The sequence below is a fragment of the Thunnus maccoyii genome, chromosome 3 (genome assembly GCF_910596095.1).
Source record: "Thunnus maccoyii chromosome 3, fThuMac1.1, whole genome shotgun sequence".
Lineage (NCBI taxonomy): Eukaryota > Metazoa > Chordata > Actinopteri > Scombriformes > Scombridae > Thunnus > Thunnus maccoyii.
This window is the reverse complement of record NC_056535.1, coordinates 4,095,073-4,110,090: the sequence shown is the minus strand read 5'-3', so window position 1 is coordinate 4,110,090 and position 15,018 is coordinate 4,095,073. Positions and strand designations below refer to the sequence as shown.

The window sequence follows — 15,018 nt, the reverse complement described above, 5'->3', positions numbered from 1 at the left end:
GTGTTCCTAAAGCCCTGCCCCACATGATGTAATGAAGATCCCACACTCGCACGTCAGTGACTCAGTAAGTAAACATCTAAGTAAAGCCCCTTCTGTCATTTAGTTTAACTGATGCATCCTGCTGGTACATTTGCAGGGAATATTCTTACAGAGGTATCTCATTGGATCCAAATCTGAGGTGAAATAGGCCTTTTTCACAGCAGACATTTTAACATGTTAGAACAGGAAAGCACAGGTACTATTAATAACACTAATGATGACTGGATTCCATTTGGTTTTTCCACATTCATGACCCTGATGTAGTGCATGATTTTCACCAGTGTGACTTCCTTTAACATTTGAATGGAACAGAGATGTTGTTAATGTTAGTCAAGTGTCAAAATGTCTTCTGTGAAAAAGTGTCCTCATGTATGTTAACGGGGTAGACAAAATATTGAGAACACTTTCTAATATAATTCACTTCAGCACACCACCATTGCCCACTACAACCTCAGTTATAAACATAAAGTTGAATTATCACCTTTCTAACAATGTCTCACAAAAACTGTATTAGCTTAATAAAAGTAGAATTAATGGCAGAGCTGTTGTATTGGATTGCATTAGATTGCACAGGTGTTCCTAATAAATTGCTTGGTGTAAGTACATTTATTCAGGAACATCAAATGAGTTTACTGGTTGTGAAGGTACTTGATATGTAAAAACAGCTGTGAAACATTAAATCAAGAGGAGGTTTGCGGAATCAAAATCAAACAAAAAGTAAGTGGCATCACTCACACCCATTGAATGTTTTCTAGTTACTTAACTCAAAAATGATACATATGTACTGAGGTGTTTTACTATAGCCAGCTAATGCATTCCCATAATCACTGTGATGGTAAATAGACTCCATTTATATAGCACTTTTCTGGTCACAGACACATTCATACACTGATGGCAGAGGCTGCCATGCAAGGTGCCAACCTGCTCATCAGGAGTGATACAGCACTTTTTATCCAAAGTGCTTTACAGTGTTTCTAATGCTCACTCACCCATTCACAGACACTCATACACCGCTGGCACAGCCATCAGGAGCAATTGGGGGTTTACCATGAATGACACTTTGAAATGCGAACTGGAGGAGCCAGGGATCAAACCACCGACCTTCTGTTTAGTGGACAACCCACTCTACCTCCTGACCCACAGCCGCCCCATGTGTGTGATGAATTATACTAAACCAATTAGCCTAATGGGCTCATTAATAATCTTAGTCAGTGTATTAATTAGTGCATATGAAGTAACATCATACCTGTCTTCACATAACACATGGTTGGTGTTAATATGAAGTCTGGAGGTGATTGGAGGAGAAGCTCTGAAAAATTGCGGAGAGTCTGCAGTGAGTGTGAAGTTGTTATCTTGGATTGTTATAGATTGTTATTGTTATTGTATTCCCAAAAATGTGTCTCCCCGCATACAAACGGAACCCATCATGACAACATAATTTCACGCAGACCATGTGCTGTGGTGGTGGGACAAAGAAACCTTGCAGGAAGCTTCATTAAACATGATTCCCTGGCTGTTTGCCTGGCTCCTGCACGGCGTCTTACCTCAAATGAACTGCTCCAGGGTTCAGCTGGACGAAGGCCGAGACTGTCGAGTGCTCGCTGTCTGGCTGGTTCGATTGGGATGTTTTCACCTCTCCACACAAACCATCCCTAGTGAGGTATAAACAGTCCACAATCAGCAGCCCTGAACAAGGCGGGTGTGAAAACAACATTACAAGTTAATGAAGGCTCTGCTCAGTATGTTGTGTTTTCACAGAGGATGGTGAGAGTTTAATGTTCTTTGTCTAGATCAAAGGGGCACTCCACCAATTTTACATATGAACTTCAGTCACAGGGAGTACTACTAAGTCTAAGTTACTACAATTGTATAATGTTACTACGGTTGTATAATGTCTTCTGTGGCCCTGGAGGGAGTTCTCTAAAGTCTGAAAATTCTCAGCTCGGACAAAGCTTTTAACAAAGAGCCTGCGTTACAAATTGAATGTGTGGTGTTTGAGAAAGGTGGGAATTTAGGAGGTTTGGAGGGTCTGATGGCCCTGTCCAAAACCAATGGCAAGTCATTTCTGAAGATTATGAACATTAACAGCCCAAAGCAGCTCCCTTGTGGTATTCCAGATTGTACCTGTTTAGTATCAGATAGGCCACCATTGAAAAGAACTCTCTATGTTCTATTGGATAAATAGGTCTTTATCCAGGTCACCGCAGACGATGAGAAGCCGTAGGCCATTAGTTTCTCTAGCAGTAATCCATGATCAATAATGTCAAAGAACGCACTAAAGTCCAATAAAACTGACCCCACAAGTTTTTTGTTGTCAATATCCATTAGACAGTCATCTACTACCTGCATCAGTGCTGTACATGTTGAATACCCGTCCCTGTAAGCATGCTGAAAGTCTGAAATCAGTTCATTTTCAGTAAAATAATTGTGTTTGATTAAAGATGATTTTCTCCATGAGTTTTGCCAGAACTGACAGAATGCTTACAGGATGACTGTTTGCACCTGTAAGATTAGCTTTTGCATTTTTAGGTAATGGGATGATCTTGGCCTCCTTCCAAACCTGTGGTCATATCCCCCAGTTTATACTTTGATTAAAAATATGCGTAAGTGGACTGGCCACCTGATGTGCTGAAATTTTCAGTAATCTACCATCCAGGTTATCTAGGCCTGATGACTTCTCCTTGATGATAGATATTAAAAGCTCCTCAACCTTTACAGATTCAAACCTACAGATTTTATCCTTCATGAGGTAGTCCAATATGTAAGAAACACATTGCGCATCATCAAAACACATATCTTTCCTTAATTTTGTTGACTTTACAAGTCAAAAATTATTAAAATACTGAGCTATATCAGATGGCTTAGAAATAACTACCCATCAACTTCAATAAAAAATAGATGCATTGCTGTACCTGCAGACTGTATATAAAGGACTTGCAAGGTGTGACGTCACCCGTTGATTTGCTATGGAGACAATTTGAAGCCCAGAGTTGGAGCTTATTTTGGCCTGAAGCTAACGCTAGCTTACTCGGAACACCGAGTGGTGCGCACTTGGGCTAACATTAGCTACTTTAACTAAATTGTGCTTACAGGGCAGGTATCATAATCAAGTAACATTAAACTTATCAATGCCCACACAACAGACATCAAAGTCTTCGAATCTTATCAACAGAGCAATCATTTCCAAAATGACCACCAGCACACTCATTATATATATACTTATTCAAATTTAACAAATGAGACCATAATGAAAAAAATTGATTGACTTAGTATTTCTAGAAGTTGGTGCTTTTTGAATGTGAGTCAGTTGGAGCCAGCATCTAGTGGCTGCTGGTGGCATCGCACTTTAAATAGGCTACTTCCACATTGGCTTCAGTCACTCTTTGTCTTGTTTTAATCTGTCTCTTGTGAGCCCCTAATTGCTGGAGTACACCTTTAAGACTTGGATGTGTAGGATGAATAAATGTTTTGTGTACAATGTTTTTCTTGCTGTTCTTAGACAGATACATAACAAAACAGCTTTTTATGTTCACAATGCAGTCTATAGATCCATCCTTCAGACCCCATACTGATTTTCTGAGGTTATCTGTAGTCTCAGTCCAGTCAATGTCTGTGACCATGGAGAAGTTTCCCTCCAAGACAGCATGATGATTTTTCTCTTTATTTAAAGCTCAGAACTCCTGTGATTATTGATTATGGCTGCAAATATTATATATTATTTATATATACCGTCCCTGGGAAAATCAATAGACAAAATGCTTCAGAATTCATTGGAATCTCCCATGTGAAGATCCCAGCAACATCATTAAAAAGACCATTACTGAGGAACATGTGACACCATGGGCTCCTGGCTGCGCTGTCAGAGTAAATGGGGCAAACCTGCAGAAAGAGGAGGCGACATAATCTTGATGGAAATTTGATCAGACAGTCGTATTAGAGTTTGCTCAGGTGTTTAAACTAAGTCAGCAATTACTGGCACACTTAGCATAATGTGAGGTCTGAATTTGTTTCCAATCCAAGGCTGTATGGGAAATGTATTCACTGGCAAATTGTTTCAAAGAAGTGTTGTTTATGCGTATCCGTCATCCGGAAATTCTCAATACTGTTGTCAGTCCTTATTGTTTTCCAAACCACATGTGCTGACCTTGCCAGTCGCTCAGAAATCCGATCTTTAATGAAAACACTGAGCTGGTGTTGACTCAGTGCCTGATTTGTGGAGTGTTTATTATACTTCAGGCCTCATATAACAAAGTCTTCCTCTACAGAGATAGTTTCTTTAAGTAGTTGTAATGACTGAGATCAAAGAGCTTTCAGGGCCAAGGAATAAGCAAGAACCAATTTTGCATGAAAGTCCCTCACCTTCATGGTGATTGGCCAGACTTTGACTAAACATGGGTCAACCTTAAAGTTGTTGGTCTGTGGTCAAGCTGAATGTGTCAGAGTGATGTTGGAGGAGATTCAGAGTGACTCAGGCTCACTCAGTCACTTAAAGCAGGAATTAAACCAGCCACTTCAGCTCTCTCAACACAGCCCTCCTGCCTCGGATAAGTGTCATTGTGGTGTGTAGGGAATGACTAAACTGCAAGTACAACAGAAGGAGTTGTTGTATTGTAACAGTTGCTGCCAGAGTTTTAGTCAAGGAACACTACAATACGCAGGCTGACTTGCAAAATCTCTCTCCTCTGCAGTTTTGCCAAAGTGGGTAAAGCACAAGAAGCCGATTTGCATTCTCAAATAAAGATCAGGATGCCTCTGCTTCTGGTTAAGATGCAGACTTGTAAGCTGTTCAGCCTAACTTAATGTTCTGGAGTTTATGCAGGAGCAAGTGCACAATCGTTTCACCTGTTGGTAATCCATACTGCCAGCAGATTTCAACCAGGGAGAGGCTTAATAGAGAAGCCATTTTTAGCTTCCCTACCTGTAAAGCAAATTGGTCTCCAGTGCTCCACATCCACTTCTAACAAAGCAGGGAGTTTGGGGGTCATTACAGGCTTGGTTGCAGAACTGTGATTGTTCCCTAAATCACTGATTGTTTCAGTGACTTACATCGGTCTGGTGTTGTGCTGATTAACGGCTTTCTCCCAAGTTGAAAAAAACAACTGAGCCAATCAAAGCTTTGAAGGAAAGATGGTCTTCTTGTGTCTAAACCCGACAAATGCTGACAGAAATATTGCCACAAAAATGACAAGGATGGTTGAGATTAATGCATCTAGACATGTACTAGGCTAAGTTGTAAATCAATATTCAGGTACTTTTTCCTCAAGCTTGAAAAACTTTAAAGGCATTTTAACAGTTTTCTTTTTGCCCATTTTTGACAACAGAACAAGCAGTAAATACAACACTGACATATCGACAACTTGTAAAATTGTTAGCAAACAGTTGCCTACTTACATATCCACCTGATGAATTTAAGTCCAATATTCACTCTCCTTTTAGATCTTCCAGCACCTGTTGGACAAAAAAAATCTGGATCTTTACCTGCTAAATGCTCTATTTTTGTCACCAGCAAGTTACTGACTTTTTCTATTTTCTGTTTTCAACCCATGCAGGTAGTTTTGGTTGAGACTGTCCTCCCAAGAAAAATGACAGGATCAATCTTTTATGCAAGTGTCCCAAAATACATTATATAGATATATTTATGTTCAACTGACAGACAGAATCCTGTAACCAATAAAATAATAAAAATAAAACCAAAACTATGCATGGCCAAATGGCACAAGAGATATGTAAGTAAAAAACACAACTTCTTATTTTGTAATGTGGGTGAACTAACGTCTGATTGGCAGTATTGGTGATCTGATCTTGCCAACTACCTTGACAGAAATGAAACAACCAGAGGCAAATCCATCTGGCAGTATAGAAACCTGATTCAAACCCTAAACGGGTAGAATTGGATATATAGAGTTAATAGTATTTGTTCCCAGAGTGAAATCACTGTGAGAGGCAGTAGTGGCAGGCTAGTTTCATAGTTTTCACAGCTCTTATAACAAGTCTGACAGCAAAGTCCACCAAAAATCTAAACAAATCTTGTTTTTCATCATACCTCTCTCTCCTCCTTGCTGTTAGCGTTTTGTGATTGCGATGTCTGTAAGCGGTGAAGCCGGTGACAGTGAGATATTCGTGGCAGACAGACCTCCTGGGGTGACCAACAGGGAATTTTTCTCATTGTTTCACTCCATTTCCGAGAATCGCTCACAGTGGAAATTGTTTACAACCTAATGTATGATAGATTATGCAATATCTCCCCTGAAATGCAGTGGGAATATTAAGTTGTTTCACTCACCTTGTCAGTTTCGTGTTGCAGGATGGCTTTACTCCCAGAGGGTTTGAATATAATCAGAACTCAGCAGCAACCTTCATAGACATTAAGTGGATCATTTCTTTGTATAAAAACACAGGAAGTCTATCAGTCTCTCAGTGTATCCGTTGGTAGTGAAAACACATATGTTTGTTGTATATGTTGTGCTCTACCAGTGAGGCTGTTCCTCCTATTTCATGATACTTAATGAGCCAATACAGAGAGACACAGCCTGAGTTTAGGAAGCTCTGTTCCAAGAAACCAAACCCTGTCTCAAAAATGTCTTACAGCATTTGACAAAAATCATTGTGATCACATCATTTCCCTGCCTAGCTCTTTTCCCTCCTAAACAACAGACTGCACAATTTGAGTACACTAAGTGATATTTGCAGGGGCACAGATACAAAAGAAACACAAGACTCAAGAGGCCTTTATTGTCCATCCCATCCATATACACGTACACAGTAAGGATGACATGTCTCAGGCCAGTGGTGCTACATTTAGCATACAAGCAGAGCACACAAGGCAGGCAACATAAGTCAAAAATAATGCAAAGACAAAACAAAAAAGTGCAAAGACAAGACAAAACCTCTGACTGTATTTACGTTTATTTATAAACCTTGACCAGAGGCATAAAGATCAACACAAAGACATCGTGTCTTCAGTATTGTTTCTGGGAATTGGGGGGTCTTAAACTAACTGACGAGTCAATACACTTAACCATTCACAAAACTCCTCCCCGAGCAGTGATTGCCCAATCATAGCTTAGCAAATTAAAGCAGCCCCGTCAAGCTTTGGATTTCTCAACATGCTGTAACATTGTCCATGGGGGCAATTAAGAGTAATAATCTGTATCTCAGGAGTTTGGCGGGTGTTGTCTTTAGCCGAAATCAAAAACACAGAGGAGCAGGAGATAAGGAATGGATTCACCATGTGTTTGTTTGCTCCAACATAAGCTGCTAATATTAGGATGTCCAGCCAACTAGCTTACTACCTAAAGTAGCATTAATTCCAAAGCCAAGGCACTGTTCAAGACTGAAACAACCACAGTGAGGTCAACAAGATGCTGGAATATCAGAGTTCAGGGTGATGTTATGTTAAGTTTTCCAAACTCATTAGTTAGTTCACATCTGGCTGTATAAAGCAGCCTTCCTGGGTTTGAAAATATGCATTTGGACAACTGCATTGCCATACAATAATAGCAAAGTAACTGCAAGCTACATACACAACACATTAAATGTTTACCATTATTATATACAGCATCTTCAAGTATAATTAAACCCACCTGGGCTGCGGGAGAGCTCGCACCCTCATCATATTTGTGAGCATCACTCTACCAGCTCAAATTCTTATTGACCCTTATTTGATCCCATGGTGAGTATGACAAGACTTATTGGACTGATGGAATATTCTGGAAATTTACATTATACTGACTTTATCAAGACTTGTAAACATGGTTTACAAGAATTTTGAGTTTGTATTTATTTGGGAATTGTAGTAACAAATGTATATCTCTAATACAAGCCTGTTCCAAATAAAAGCCCAGTTTTCACTGCTCTTGTGGTAAATAAAATATTTTTTGTGATATTCAAATTCAATTAAATTCGATATTGATTTGCCTTAAAACTGCCAAATTTAAAAATATTTAGTATTAAAAATTATGTCAGTGTTACTTAGTGTTCATACCCTCGAGTAACCTAAAATATTTATCATTGAGACAGCCTTTTAGCAAAATGTATGAGAGAAAAGTTGCTGAAAATATAATTGAACAAGGAAGGAATAAATAAACTTTGAAAATTAATCAAAATAATCAGAAGACTTCACTGATTTCTTTTAAAGAATTTCTTCAGTAGGTATAAACGGCCTTGCTATCTGCACAAAGTTGCTTCCTCACAGTCAGTGTTGCATTGAATTACTGACAAAACACACAACAAATGTGCTGGGTATTTTGCCAATCTCCTTTCAAGATAATTCACCCTTTATCTTCTCCTATCTTATCTCATTTTGCACATATGGCTCCAGTGGTTAAGATTTGCGTATGCACAGTTGTTGCCAGTATCTGCATTGTGATTCATTACATCGAGCCAAAAGAGTGAAGATGGCAGCTGTGTGTGATTTGTTGATGTTTTGAATGGTATGACTCAGGCTGTCTTGCTGCTTGGCTTGCACTGAAGTTTCCCACCGTACACATGGCCATGAATTATTCATTTCTTTAAGTTGTAATTCTGAACCCTAACCAGCAGGTGGCCTCGTGAAGAGGGTAAGTACTGCACATGTATAGATACACACATGCTGGCATGGAACAGACTTTCCCATTATGTCAAATATTTTGGAGGAGGGTCTTTAAAATGAGACTCTCTAACTTTTTAGGTATGCGAGTGCTCTGACCTACAGAAAGCAACAATAACATAGGCAGGAAGTATCAATAATGAATCACATTTGCACAACACAGCCATTAAGCCTCCTCATTTCTGTTCTGTTAACTGCTGACCCCCACTTGTTTGCAGCGATCATTAAATACACTTTCTCTGAAAAAGATCCCATTATGTCTGTGGTGGAACTATCAGAAGTTTATTCTCAAAACTAGATAATAAAACATGCACAGGAATGACAAAGTAGCTGCAGTAGTTATATGTGAGCAAAGAGGAAAACACTGTTGTCTTTGGCTGTAAGGAGGATGTCAAGCTGCCATGAGCACCCACTCTTGCAGATTAATGTGCCAAATGGCTGAAAATGATTTTAGACCGCTATTGGCTATCTTGCCACTTTACCCGGAACTGGCTTTAAATGAAGCAGAAATAAAGATGTTTATGCACAAGGAGAGTTTGGATGAAAATCTGTAAAATTATATCATGCTAGTACTCATTAGTGTATTTCCAGGGGTGCCCAGCAGTGTTTTGTAGATCAAATCTTCACTGTACCAAAATGCTATACCAGACAACAAAATGACAATACGCTATGAAAATGAAAAGAAATGTACTTAAAGTTAGAGTCAGCGATTCTAATCCAATACATTTTTTGTCAAATTCGGTGCCTCATGGTCTGCTAGCTCTGTTGTATGTGTGTGCACTGAAAAAAAATCTGGTGTTCATACACAGCACTGGCTCTGTAAATGGGCATGTAAACACAGAGGCTCAGAGCGGGCCACACAACACTATTCCAGCCAATCAGCAATAGGCGGCATTGGTGTTTGTGCACAGGACAGGGGGAAGTCATTGCAGCTGTCTGTGTGAGGACATGACAGTCTCCTGTCTCCAGCACCATGAATTTGAGGGGCGGAGCTTCTGAATGAGCATGAAAGGAGGGGTGTATTTTTTTGAGTGTTTAGTTCAAATATCAACAATCTTTCTCCAGAATGACTGACTCTACCTTTAAGTAATCGGAATGAACATTTTGGCACAGAGTCACTTCTAAACCTTCCTGCCACAACAGATAACACAGACAAAACACACAAAATATCATAGGAAACAGCATCCTTTATGTTTTGGTGCCCTAAGCGAACTTTGCATTGTATTAAAAACGTCTGTTCTTTAGATACTGTCCTCTCAAGAAAAATGACAGGATCAGTTGATAATACAAGTGCCTCAAAATGACATATTTATGCTAAAGTGACAGAAGCCCCATAATTATGACGGGAGAAAAGGAGGAAACCACATGATATTGTTCTATAGTGACAAAGTCTGCGTAGGGATGAGGTGGATAGATGGGTCAACAAAACAACATAATTTATCATGGGAGATCACTGTTTGTTTATTTCCAACTGCAAGTTTTTTAAAAACCGTGACCACAATTCCTAACCCAATTATTTTAACCCAAACCATGATCTCTTCATAAAACTAACCAAGTGTTTTTTGTGCCTAAACTTAACCAGACCTTAGCCATAGCATTGCTGTATCATAAAACATCATTATTTTTTGACAGTGATTTGTAATGGTTTTGGAAAGTACAGACAAATCATGTTGTCCTCCTTATTTCTGCTGATAGGGCTGTCAAATTAGAAAACATTTCTAGGTGTTGTTCTGGACCAATGATGTACTTTGTCTAGTTTCACTGAGAGGACTTGTTGGTTTTTTAAAAGGTATACTTATTAATGAGTTATACTAGTTCCTCAGTTTGAAAGTTACTGTCCACTTGTTTAATGTGTACTCCTGGCCACAATTCCCCAGGTGATGCTAAATGAGGTGTCTGATATCACAACACAACACAGAGAAAGTTAAATGTAGAAACAGACACATTCTTTCTCTACTATTCTTCAGTGGTCTTCCTACAGTATGATTCCCCTTTGGGTACTTGAGCACCCATTGAATTGGAACCTATGCAGCCTGAGACAAACTACACAGGAAGCTGGACATACAAGAAGTTCTTGTGCTGGAGAAGAGGTGCATATACTTTTTTATATACACATTTTTGCTGTACACATACTGTATGATAGTAGGCGTAAAGTATGATGCAAGTAGACTAATGAAAGAAAGTGAAAGAGAGAGCTGCTCATGGGATGTTGTTTCTTTTCCCTCTAGAGTCCGGTTCACAGCTGGAGCATAAGTTTTCCTCAGGGCTCACATGATAATACTGTAAAAATCAGGAGTTATATCCAAACATTCCTTGCTCCCCAGCTGTGATTAATGGCGTTGGTGCACAGAAAGTGACCTGCTTTCCAAGGCTGCAAATTAAGGAGAGACAGTGTACAGCAAAATGATTCCTTTCCAAAATCTCCTGTTACTGTTCGTGAAGTTATGCATTCCCACCTCTATTTTCTCATAATAAAAGATGAACTTCAGTAAGATGTATGTAGGTGTGTTCAAGGCAGGAGGAGGCTGCCAGAGCAGAGGCCTCTGGAGCTGCAGGACCACACAGGGCTTTAGACTGAGCTTTCATCCTTCAATCCACCAACAGCCACAGAGACATGGCCCTCTGCCTGGATGCAAACCGAACGCTAATCAATCAAGCTGCTGACTTATCGCACCAAGACACACTGCAGTCTCTCAGGGTCCAAAGAAAGTGATGATTTTGTGTATTTGCTCTTAACAACGGTATCTGTGAATCTGTTTTGTCTGAGAGATTCCCCTTTGTCTTTCTGTGGACATTCAATTGGTATTTTAAGTAAAACATCATTTAAAATTAATTGGAATGGTGATTTTTTCAAAAGGTGCATGAGTGTGTCTGGTAAATGTTGGAAAAAACTGACCTTCACTGCCCAGAAACCATGTCATGTGATGCATATGATGATTTTATAACAAAGCATAAAAGCCACAAGACACTGCTGCTTTCTTTGGCTGGTGCTTTAACTGCTGTAGGAAACAGTTCATATATCCCTCACAGTAAATATTGAAACATTTGGGGAAATTTGTTTCACTGCCGTCTTGCCAAGATGTAGAAAAGATTCTCAATGTTAAATCCATGTATGTGTGTCCAATGAGTTAGCTCCTTGTGTAGCCTAGATAATTATCCTTAGCACAAGGACTGAAAGCAAGGGAAAATAGCTGGTTTGCGTCACAAGACCGTCTTGTTAATCTTCTATCTTGATAGCTAGCAAATTTGCTTCTTACATGCTACACAGAGTCACTTGGCCCAGCTGTTGCAAATACCTCTAGTGCACTGCAAACAGCTGCTTAAACCACACATTTCTATCTCTTCTATTTCTGTTTTTTGTTTTTTTTTTCATTTCTGTGAAATGCACCATTACTAACAACACAACCTCCACTCCCCACCCAGCATCCAATTATTTCTACATGTGATAAATACACACATTCTACATGTAAATATTAAAGATTTGGCAATTGTGACAGTGCTAGGGTAACTGCCTCCCACTGTGCTAAGCTAGGGTAAACACATCCTGAAGCTACAGCAACATAAGTGATATTGATCATGGAAACTCTTGGTAAGAAAGAAAATAAGCACATTTTCCAAACTAATTTTCTCTGGGTTTTTTTTTTTGCTTTTTGTGGATACCAAGACTAAAATTTGGGGAAAATAGGGCATATTAGTGGCCTAATAATTACACTAAATTGCCATTTTATGTCCATTCATTCATGGTTGTGTTAGCTGTTTTTTGTTTGTTTGGCTTTTTTTTTGTAAGTTTCAGTTTTTGTTTTACTCTAACCAATCAATAGTGAGTGACGTATCTGTCACAACATCATCATTATCAATCATTACATAGTATCAGTTGCTGGGAAAAATTACATTTTTCATGAAGACAAAAGAAGTTTAGCTAGAGTTGTTATAACAGTAACTTGACATAAAGCTGTGACAATCTCATCCATGCTTGTCACCATTGTGGTAATTTCTCTGTCCCTATTATAATGGATGGAGTTAGGTAGCTAGCAAGCTATGCAGAAAATTGATGTCCCCAATGCTGCCTACAAAGCTCTTGTCTTAGTTGGATATCTCAAGTCAGCACAATGGTGATTCAGAAGTCTGGTACCAGGCTACAAATGTTGTGTCTTATTATAAAGAAAACCATGCACTGTATCTCCAAAATGCCAACTTTTCATGGGCTAATAACAACAGTCTGGTGTTCAGCTTTGTGATAATGCATGTTTCAGCAAATCCAATGGTGAATAGTTTATTTAGCTGTAGAGTAAATCATTTTCTCAGCCCATGAAGGGACACTGTTCATCTGAAAATTCAAGATCACCAAATTTGGAGAAACATGGTTTTCTTTGGACAACAACCATATGTATTTTATATGTTCTCATATATTTGTGTATTATTTGTTATTACCAAGTGTAGTCTAATAATCAGAGAAACTAGTGAAAAGAGACAGAATGTAGGCAATCAAGTGTGGCGTTGTTCATGAAAAGCAGACAAGTGGGGAGGGTGTTTGGAGACTCAGGGGTTGACTACCTGACCCATTAAAAGTGTTCCTCTGGGGAACCGGCTGCTCTTGCTGTGTAGACAGCAAAGAAGTCATGTTCTAGACCTCATTTGAACGGCCTGCTGGTGGGCCTCGGACGGGAGCCAGGCATTTTTATTCATCCGCCCCAGACGAAGCTGTCAGGGAAATCTCTGAAACTGCCATGAACAAGTGGAGAAACTGCTGTCCACATCCAAGCTGCCACAGTCAATTAGGACCGGGGAATTAGGAAAACAATAGGTCTTTCATAACAAGACATAGTTTATTAGATTAAGTCTTCTGAAATTTCTGTATGCTCTGAATGCTACCTTACTGTTTAAGCTGCATGCATCTGTAAAGTAGCTTGCATTACATGGCTGTGCAGTCACAATGTCATTTAGCTAATGGTAATTAATATGTGACGATTTTGCATGATCGAGTAGATAAATACTTACCATCACAATTGCTCAATGAAATAGCAAAAACTGTGTGGAAGGAAGTGGATTTTATTTCATATTCATACAATAATCTTCCAGAGTGGATCTTGTGATTTATGGGCATACCTGAAACACTTACTGGTATATCTGCAACAGCCATTGATTGATAATTCAGACAGATTGTGTTCAAAAGACGTTCCAGTAAATCCTACTTTCATCTTTGTCTGCATTCAGACTGCGAAGTGTCTGCTCTAACACTTCTAGTACTTTAGTTTGATTGATTCACATACTGGCATGAAAGAAAAAAAAATCCCATTTCAAGTTTGGGATGTTATTCTTACAGTTAGTGTTTCTTGGTTCGGTGATGGCACATCAAGCTATGAGCCAAACACATCCAGATGGTGCCGCCTGGAGTCTCCTCCACTCTCCTGCTGCTGCTGATTCACAACTTCCATCTCAGGAATTCTTGGCAAGACAAAACAGAAAAACCTGAGCAAGAAAACCCTGTGATGAATTCAAGCTACACAATGTTAGGACTTAGCAACAAATGAGCTGGAGCGTGGCTCTGTAGTTTTACGCTCACAGATGAATACATGCTGACTATCGGGATTATTTGAATTTCTCAAGGATTTTAATCAAAGGCGGGTATGCATCCAACTGCCTCAAAATGTTAATATGCTCAGCAAAGTTTGATGATTAGGATCGAGGTTGGCCAGTATTCTAAGTCTGCACATCCATCTGGAGTCAGTGAGGAGAATCATTTTATACTTACCTTGCAGGGGTGTACAGTTGCTATTTTAAAAGTGCTGACATCATTTGTTAGACAGTAAATAGGATGGTCAAGAGGGAAATATAATGGTCAGCTGATTTTTTTTCAAACTCAGAATTAGATTACAGGATATGTTCAGATTTTTGTATATACTGACCATTCCTCTAATGGTCAAATGGAGGGGTGATTACAGCAAGAACCTGTTTCAATGTTCACTTGGTCGTCTGTTTTAAGACAGACTTAAAAAATTGTGAACCCATCTTTTAAGGTTTTTTTAGATTCGGGCACAAAAGTCAGGGTTAGGGTTAGGTTAACCACAGGTTAATCATGGTTAAGAGAAACCAACATTTGGGCCCCCTGGTGGTCTCGGGGTTAGTGCGGCAAACATGAAGTGAGTGATGAGACAGTCATATAGGTTGAAAACAAATCTCCACACTGTTCATTTACTTTAAAAATGAAATAAAGGTGGACGGTAAAATTATTATCCAAACTGTATGTTATAAACATCCACCACAATTTACAAGCCTGTCCTTCCAAGAAAAACAACATGATCAGTTATAAATGCAAGTGCCCCAAGAAGCCCTCTAGCAGCCGGGTGAACAAATCACTGGACTTTGACACAGTAGATCACTGTTCGTCTCCC

The 15,018-nt window shown here is 39.3% G+C and overlaps 1 long non-coding RNA gene across 1 annotated transcript; it reads left to right on the top strand.

Moving 5' to 3' along the window:
- Positions 1 to 5,451: 5,451 nt before the first annotated feature.
- Positions 5,452 to 11,459, top strand: LOC121894275. The gene is made up of 2 exons (XR_006095514.1): positions 5,452 to 10,716; positions 10,855 to 11,459. It is a non-coding gene; the product is annotated as an uncharacterized LOC121894275 (long non-coding RNA).
- The last annotated feature ends 3,559 nt before the right edge of the window (positions 11,460 to 15,018 follow it).